Consider the following 8,559-nt stretch of genomic DNA (forward strand, 5'->3'; position numbering starts at 1 on the left):
CCCGAACATTATCAGGAAGGCTATTCCAGAGTTTGGGAGCCAAATGCAAAAAAGCTCTACCTCCTTTGCTATCCTAGGTACTACCAAAAGTCCAGCATTTTGTGACCTTAGGTAGCGTGATGAATTGTAGCATGGTAGAAGATTAGTTAGGTACGCAGGAGCTAAACCATTAAGGACCTTATAGGTAAGTAATAATATTTTGTAACTGATACGGAGCTTAATAGGTAGCCAGTGCAGAGACTGTAATGTTTCTGCAATGTTTCTAAGATGGAAGAATGCTGTTTTTGTAACATGGGAAATATGATTTTCAAAAGACAAGTTGCTGTCTAATATAACACCCAGATTTTTGACTGTAGAGGAAGTAACAGTACATCTGTCTAGTTGCAAATTGTAATCTACGAGATTCTGTGTACTGTTTTTTGGTTCAATAAGTAATATCTCTGTCTTATTCGAATTTAATAGGAGAAAATTATTGGTCATCCAATCTTTTACATTTTTAACACTCTGTTAGCTTAGATAATTTAGAAATTTCATCTGATCTCGTTGAGATATATAGTTGAGTATCATCAGCATAAAAGTGGAAACTAATGTGTTCAAACTATTCACCAGTACTGTATAAGTGAAAATATACAAAGTTTAAAATTAAATGTTGTATAAATAAAAAGGATAGCAATCATATTTGTTTTAAGTGCTTTTTATTGGAAGTGAGGGGCCTTCAACATGAATTTTGGCTAGGGCCTCCAAATATCTAGAACTGGCCCTGTGCCAAAATTGACATCAGTTTCTTTGGTGACTCATGTCCTTACTAAGAAATGCATGCTGCTGTGAGCACCAAGTTGTGCTGAGGAACACATAGAGTTTCAATAATGACAGAAACATCTATTATTTACACTACAACAGTGATACTGCAACACCCTCCTGTACACACCAAATGACTCAGCATTAAAAATTAACTCCTACTGAGAGAGAGAGAGAGAGAGAGAGAGAGAGAGAGAGAGAGAGAGAGAGAGAGAAAGGCAACTGCAGAATTGGGCTGCTGTAAATGAAATAGTGAGAGTGGAGTGGCATGTGTATTTGGCTGCTAAACAAGTGTAAATTAAAGATGCACAGCATAACATGAATCTCTATGACATTTGATCGTGCTGACCTTTGACAGTGAAGAAAAATCTGTCTTGGTCTGTAACTGCAAAGTGTAATTTGATGGTGCAACACAGTATAAAGCAGGAGAATTTGAGATGTCTCTTTAATAAATATATATAAAAGTGTATATATATATATAATATATAACAGTAAGCAGGAGAATTTGAGATGTAAATAAATATATATAAAGTGTCAATTAATTTTAATAATAATATAATTATAAGAGAGAATTGGGGAATCATCAGTGTAATATTTCATTGTTATATTATTATAATCCTAATCCTAATCCCCAAATCATGTTATCTAAGTGAGGATGACATTATGAGAGACAGTTCAGAGGGACAAAGGGAAGAGAGACAGAAAGAGAGATGGTGAGAGCATTAAAGGAGATTGAAACACAAAGGAGGAAATGAACAGAATTACAGGGAAACAGTGGCACCTGTGACTATGATACTGGTTAGCCATTGGTGGAGGAGAGCAGCAAATAAAGTCATGTGACCAAAGACAGAATCATCACTGCTGGTTTTTGTTGAACATCATTAATGAAATGAATGGGGTACAAATGAATATTAAATGATAACAACAACAACAATATAACACTGTTCATTAATGATATACAATACCTAAACACTGTTAAACCAAGGAAAGAGTTTCACTTGTGTGTGAATGTAATGAAAACTATAACGTTCAACTTTAAAGGGTAATGGAATTGACCTGAAAATCCATTAATGAATACATCAATGCAATGAGAACCACAGTAAAATGAAAAATCAATATATTGAAATCAATCAGTATTTATACTTGCACAGAGGAGTTCAAACACAAACACACAAAAAATACACACAACAGTGTGACACACACAGAATGCCGTCTTTCCCACGTTTACATACAAAATGCCTTTGAAAGAACAAATGTTAAAGATCAAAAATAATTTCTTTCTAAGTGATCTGAGGAGAAAGAGAAAGAGAGATGAAGGAAGAAAGGAGAAGAAAAGGGAATCACAAAGAATCACATCAGAGGAGGAAAGCAGACCTAAGTGCTCACAGCTAATCTGCTGTGCTCCAACTCCCAGACAAAAGCGTACAGTCATGCATACACGCACAAGCGCTTAACACACTGTCACTTCAGCTTCACATGTTCAGTGCTTTAAGTATTCTTGACCTCTCATGAATTTCCCCGTGACTGCCATGTTCTCTTAAGATGGCTTTCCTGAATCTGAATGTGAAGTATTAACACAAAACCTGCCACGTTACAACCTAAAAAACAGTGCAAATGCCACAAATATTTATTCTCCGCAACAAGAACCACATTGTGATGAAAGTGTGTTCAGACTGGTATATAATAGCAAAAAGCATAAAATATTTACTGGGAGAGGGAAAGTTCTCATCCCAGCTGTACTTGAGCAGCAGAACCAGACGTTACGGTCCTTACATGACTCATGTGAATGATAAAGAGAGAGCTGGACAGAGATGATAGATAGAGACATGCACCCATCAACAACACACACACATAAAAGACCACATATATAAAACCCCATGAAATCAAAACGATCTATATCATCTACAAGTTAGAGTACATGACATGAGCCTTTTGATAATGCACACCCATCCCAGGACAGAAAGCTGCACTTGGCTTTTTTATGCGTTTCAGTGTTGTACGAGTGATTAAATTTTATCTTACAGTGATTCTTACTGTTATTTTCTTTTAATCCACAAATTTTACCCTAAATTCTTCCTATTCTCACCCATACTTAAAACTCGAATATACACAACTTACTATTCAAGCTCTTTCGCTACAAATGTGAGGCATTTTTTTCATTACAAAAGTAAGTTATTTCTTGAATATGCAAGAATGTTTTTGTAGAGCTAAAATAACTGGAAGCGGCTGACAACGGATGCCTTGCACATTCAGGTTACAAATGGCCAAGTCTGCTCTTAGGTTAAAAATGAGGTGGAGAGAGTGGCTTAGCTGTTCAGTGCTAGATTGATTTATCAGTGGTGCAGAATAACCTGCACGTAGACAGGCCATCAAGATGCCCTTTTGGCAGGTGTGACTGCAAACAAACATAAACAGAGATCGACCAAGGTCACTGCAAGGTAACATGGGGAGAGTTTCTAACATGAGTTCTGTGTGCAGTGATGTGATTGGTGAGTTTTTGAGGAGTGGACCAGTGAATGCTAGAGGTGTGTTGCTCATTGGCTTAATTGGGTCACCTCTACACTCAGAGAACCCTCGTTATAATCACCGGGACACAGAGAGTAATTTGTTTATTTTCGATTACTCTTCATTTAGCTTCTATAAAGGACTGAAGGGTACATGAAGGTTAGCATAAAAATAGGATTTTTACCTATAGGGGATGGGAAGGTACTGCAGTTGGTTTGCAGAGATTATGTTTTTTTCATAGCATTTCTAAGAGTTTTAATGAACATAAAGATAGATTATAGTCTCATTAAAGTACTATTGGGACCAAATAAAAAAACGTGACAGAATTACCTAACAAATGCAAATAAAGGGTATACAATAAATAAAAATTCATCAATTTTAACTTGTTAGAAGTTAATGTATGGAATGGTGTGTATGTTATTATAGTCGTTTTAGTTTTAATGACATGCAAGTCAACATATTTAATAAGTATAGAACAAAATTACCCTTATGAAAGGTAAAAATGGAAATCATTTTAAGGGGCAAATATCATCCTTTAACGGAAAATTGAATTTCTGTCACTGTTGTCATAACCACTGAATAGAAAAAGAAAAATATGAAAAGCTTCATAGTCAGGTGTACACAACAGGCCCAAATCATCCAAGGACATGCAAGGTACAAAAACACTCAGCAAAAATATTGTCTTATCGTTGTAGACAAAATCACAGAAAACAAGATATTTTTGCCAATATCGCACACCCTTAGGCATAGAAAAAATGTTTATCTTGGTATCAAAACAACAGAATTCAATGGAAAGTCCCAGCCCAAAAAAAAAAAAAAAACGTGAATTTGCCAGCTGTATAAAAAAGCTAAAAAAAAAAAAAAGGTGAAACAAGATGGCAGCGTCTCTTTGAATTATATGATGGGAGCAGTCAGGTATAACAGCAGCTGGAACATAATAACGTAATGCAGCTGACCTTATCTTACTCAAATAAGTACGAGCTTCATCATCACTATCAGATCTTAAAAAACAGCCCTACATTTATGTGCAACTGACCTTTACAATCTAAACATACACAGACCTGGCTAATGCTGCTTTTATATAAATTAATATTCTACTGGGAGGTAACGTATGTGCTGAGTATTTGATTATACACACATCTAGATGACAAAACGACGACTGCTGTTATTCCTGAACAGAGGATGTTAATCATAGCGGACTCCTCGGGTCTTGTTCAGAGTCCTCTGCAGTGCTGAGGTGGACTCTGACTGTGTGGGCTGAGCTAGTTTTCCTCTACTAAACATTCACAAGCTAGCACACCGTTTCAAGTCCAGAGGCTTTTCATGCCATAAACAAACCAAGCAGTTTAAAATATTCTTTATAAACACCATAAAATCGTGCTACAGGCAAGGGGTCCTTTTGTGCAGTCTAGATACAATTCCCTAGTTACAGGGATGTATTTTACAAGTATAATGTTCTTTTGTGAGGGAATGTTGATTGTATATAGCGCAGTGCAGCACTCCGATTTAGAGTTAATACATTACCGCGAGTGTTACTGAGATTAGGAGCCTGATATAGTCTGGGTGTAAAGCTGTGTGTGTGTGTGTGTGTGTGTGTGTGTGTGTGTGTGTGTGTGTGTGTGTGTGTGTGTGTGTGTGTGTGTATGTGTGCATCTTGAGGAATGACCAGAGAAAAGTGCAGTGGCAGCAGATCTGGTCTGCAGCTCAGCACTCACCATCAGCCCCCCGTCAAAGCTCAACCCCACCCCTACAGAGGGATTCTCCTTCAGCTCCTCGCTTCCTTTTAAATAATCGGCATGTTCTTCCTGGGCAAATTTGAACAGTACAGGATAATGCTGAACCACACCATGTCTTTTTCACTTCTGCATTTACAAATGAGACTTTAACAATCAATGAACTCCTGCATCTAATTTTTACACAGTTTTTCCATCTCTCCACACACACACACACACACACACACACACACACATTTTTGAATGGCCAATGCAGACAGGCCATGAAATTGAAGATGTGTGAGATACACATATTTCACACTTAAAACTGACCAAAACCCATCCAATATGCATATACACACAGATAATATGCATATATATAGTTGCAATAAAAAAAATCGTCTTGACCTGCAAGACATTCTGCTGCCATAAACAAATTTTTATGAAAAAAACTGGACTTTTTTTTTTTTTAAATACCAAAACAAAAGTAAACTATTATAGAAAGTTGATTGGATAATGAGTTATAAGTTTATGTACAATTCTATGCATCAAACATTGTGGGAACAGTTTAGGGAGGGTGCTTTTCTATTCAAGCATGATTGTGCCCTAGTGCACAAAGCAAGGTCCAGAAACATGGTTGGATGAGTCCGGTGTGGAACAACTTGACTGGCCCACACAGAGCTCTGACCTCAACCCCATCAAACACCTTTGGGATGAACTTGAACGGAGATTGTGATCCAGGCCTTCTTGTCCAACATCAGTGCCTGATCTCGCAAATGCTTTACTGGATAAATGAGCAAAAATTCCCACAGAAACACTCCAAAATCTTGTGCAAAGCCTTCCCAGTATATATAGAAGCTGTTATAGCTGCTAAAGGGGGCCAACTCCATATTACCTATGTATTTAGAAGAGAATAATATATGGGAAAAAATATATCATTAAAACATTTTCTTCCATACTAATTACATACTTTTATTATATAATTAAAAAAAAACATCTCTTAAGGTGTGCATTGTACACAGCCCCTTACTGATATCAATAGGTGGTCTCTGTAAGGCTACATAAATTAAATGCAGTGCTATTCTTATTTCCTAATTGCTCTTGACAAAGGCTGCAAACATCCATCACAGTACAGACCACAGCACAAAGGACGTCACAGTAAACAGAGCAAAGCACAGCTCACGGTACAGTACAGAGAGAGGAAACTGTCCAGGCAATGAGCGATTGACAGAGTCGTGGAGAACAGAGAGGCGCAGGGGCGTCATATGGGTAGAAGAACAAGTTATAGGTCAAAGAAAAAACATGCCTATCATGCCACTCTTGTCTCTCTCTCTTTTTTTGTATCTCATACTCCCTCTCTTTTTGAAGGAAATTGATAGGTATGGGAGTGGGTTTCTTATCAGAGGCATAAGGATTCTTTTCTGCTGAAAAAACTGCAATGCAGATACACAGAGACTGAGAGAGAGAGGGAGAGAGAGGGAGGGAGTGGCGAACTTAAACTCTGTCAGTAATCCCCTCAAATTTCAGTAACATCCCATTCAGCACAGCACCTTTTAGGATTCTCACATGCCCATGCACATACACATGTCTGTTTTTATATCATGTTAGGGAGTTTTCATTGTTTTTATACTGAGCTAATGATATTGCTAACCCTAATCCTGCCTTTAAACCTTTATTCATTTTTTTAAATTCATTAAACACTATTTAGTGTGTTAATTACACCATTTTCATTGCAGAGACCACTGGATTTCAGGTTTACTATTTTACTCACAATGTACACAAAACCTAACCACACAGACACAGTCACCTTTAAAACACCTTTCCTTACACCAAATCCAGTGACTCTTTCTTTCGTGACTTCCAGTGACTCTCTCTCTCTTTCTCTGTTTAGCATAATCACTCTGAATCATCCTTCCCTCAATCTACAGTGGCACTTATGATTAAGACATGTTAACTTAGGGCAAAAAAATAAGTGTCCTTGCCTCAAACCATGTATAGTGCAGTTTCTGGTCAACCTACACACTTTCTAAGATTCACCATTTTACATATTAAAAATTATCCCTGCTTGCAAAATAAAAAATATGCATATGCAAATCAAAAATTTACAAATTTACTTGACAGAGCTTTATTTTATTGCAGTTTTTCCTTAATACAAAATGCAAAAAGACATGAACAATGACTATACTGACACTGGTGAGGATTAATTCTTTTGTTTACCAGAGATAGCGTCGTTAATAATTAACATATACACTGCCACCTGGTGTCGGATATGATTAAAATAACACCCACTATCCTCCTTACTAAACAATTTCCTGCCCTGTAAGATCATGACCTTGATGAGAAAGTGCCAGTAGAGAGAACTGATAATGGTAAATATACATAGAGGAGGCCTGAGGAGTGTTGCAACACAGGGTGAGTCGTAACACTATAAATGAAATACAGTGGTGAATAAAATAAAATTCTCTCACCCAGTTGAGATTGTTGATCATTTTCAATATCTTGGCACATTTATAGATTGCAAACTAAACTTTGGGGATAACACTAATTATATCTTTAAAAAATGCATGCAACGTCTGTTTCTAAGAGATTTAGTAGGTTTGGAGTGACTCAGAACATACTGATTGCTTACAAACCATTGGTTGAGAGTGTGCTGACTTATAATTTAACATCCTTAATTGTAAGCAGAAAAATAACCTGGCAAGGGTCACTAAAATAGCTAGTAAAATCATTGGTAGACCACAGAGGAATTTAGATGAGGTGTACACTTCAAGTTGCTAGAAAAGCAGAGTGTATTCTAAAAGACTCTACTCATCCTTTTTTTTTCTATTGCCCTCTGGGAGACGATTCTTAATGCCTAGAGCAAAGATAAATATTTATAAAAGATCCTTTGTTCCTGCTGCAGTTGGATTTAAAAGGCTATGGGATTTAGTATGGTGATTTTTATCTGTGTTTTGTGTGGTATTTGTTAATATTCAGTATCACTGGTGTGGTCAAAGTCAAATTTCAACCAAAGTTGATAATAAAAATGTATTATATTGTATTGAACTACAGTGGTGAAACCACCGTGACCACCATCCACTGATGATGACAGAAGGTGCAACGCCATTTTACAGCACAAAATGAATAAATATACAAATAAAACAAAAAATTATATAGAAAATAAAGACAGAGAGTAGCCTATTTCACATCTGGTCATAGTTTGATAGTTTGAGTGATCTTGTGCAGGAGCAGATTTTCTTGTTCAGTTTAGTATAAATTATCCACAGCTTTTCATTTATGTAAAATAAAACAACAACAACAAAGCAGAAATAGTTGTGCAGACAGAGGGTTGTTAACACTTTCCAATGTACTTCTGTACAGAGTTAAACCTCTGAAAAAAAAAAAGATATCTACTTTTTAAGGACAGTGGTTTGTAACCACAACACTCTTTATACTTGACACTCATTTCTAGTTTATAGGTAATGTGCACATTACTGTAATTTGTAGCAGACAAAACTAACACTTCCAAAAATAAGATTCACCTATTGTTATCTGGTATTATATT

The sequence above is a fragment of the Cyprinus carpio genome, chromosome A5, assembly GCF_018340385.1.
Source record: "Cyprinus carpio isolate SPL01 chromosome A5, ASM1834038v1, whole genome shotgun sequence".
Lineage (NCBI taxonomy): Eukaryota > Metazoa > Chordata > Actinopteri > Cypriniformes > Cyprinidae > Cyprinus > Cyprinus carpio.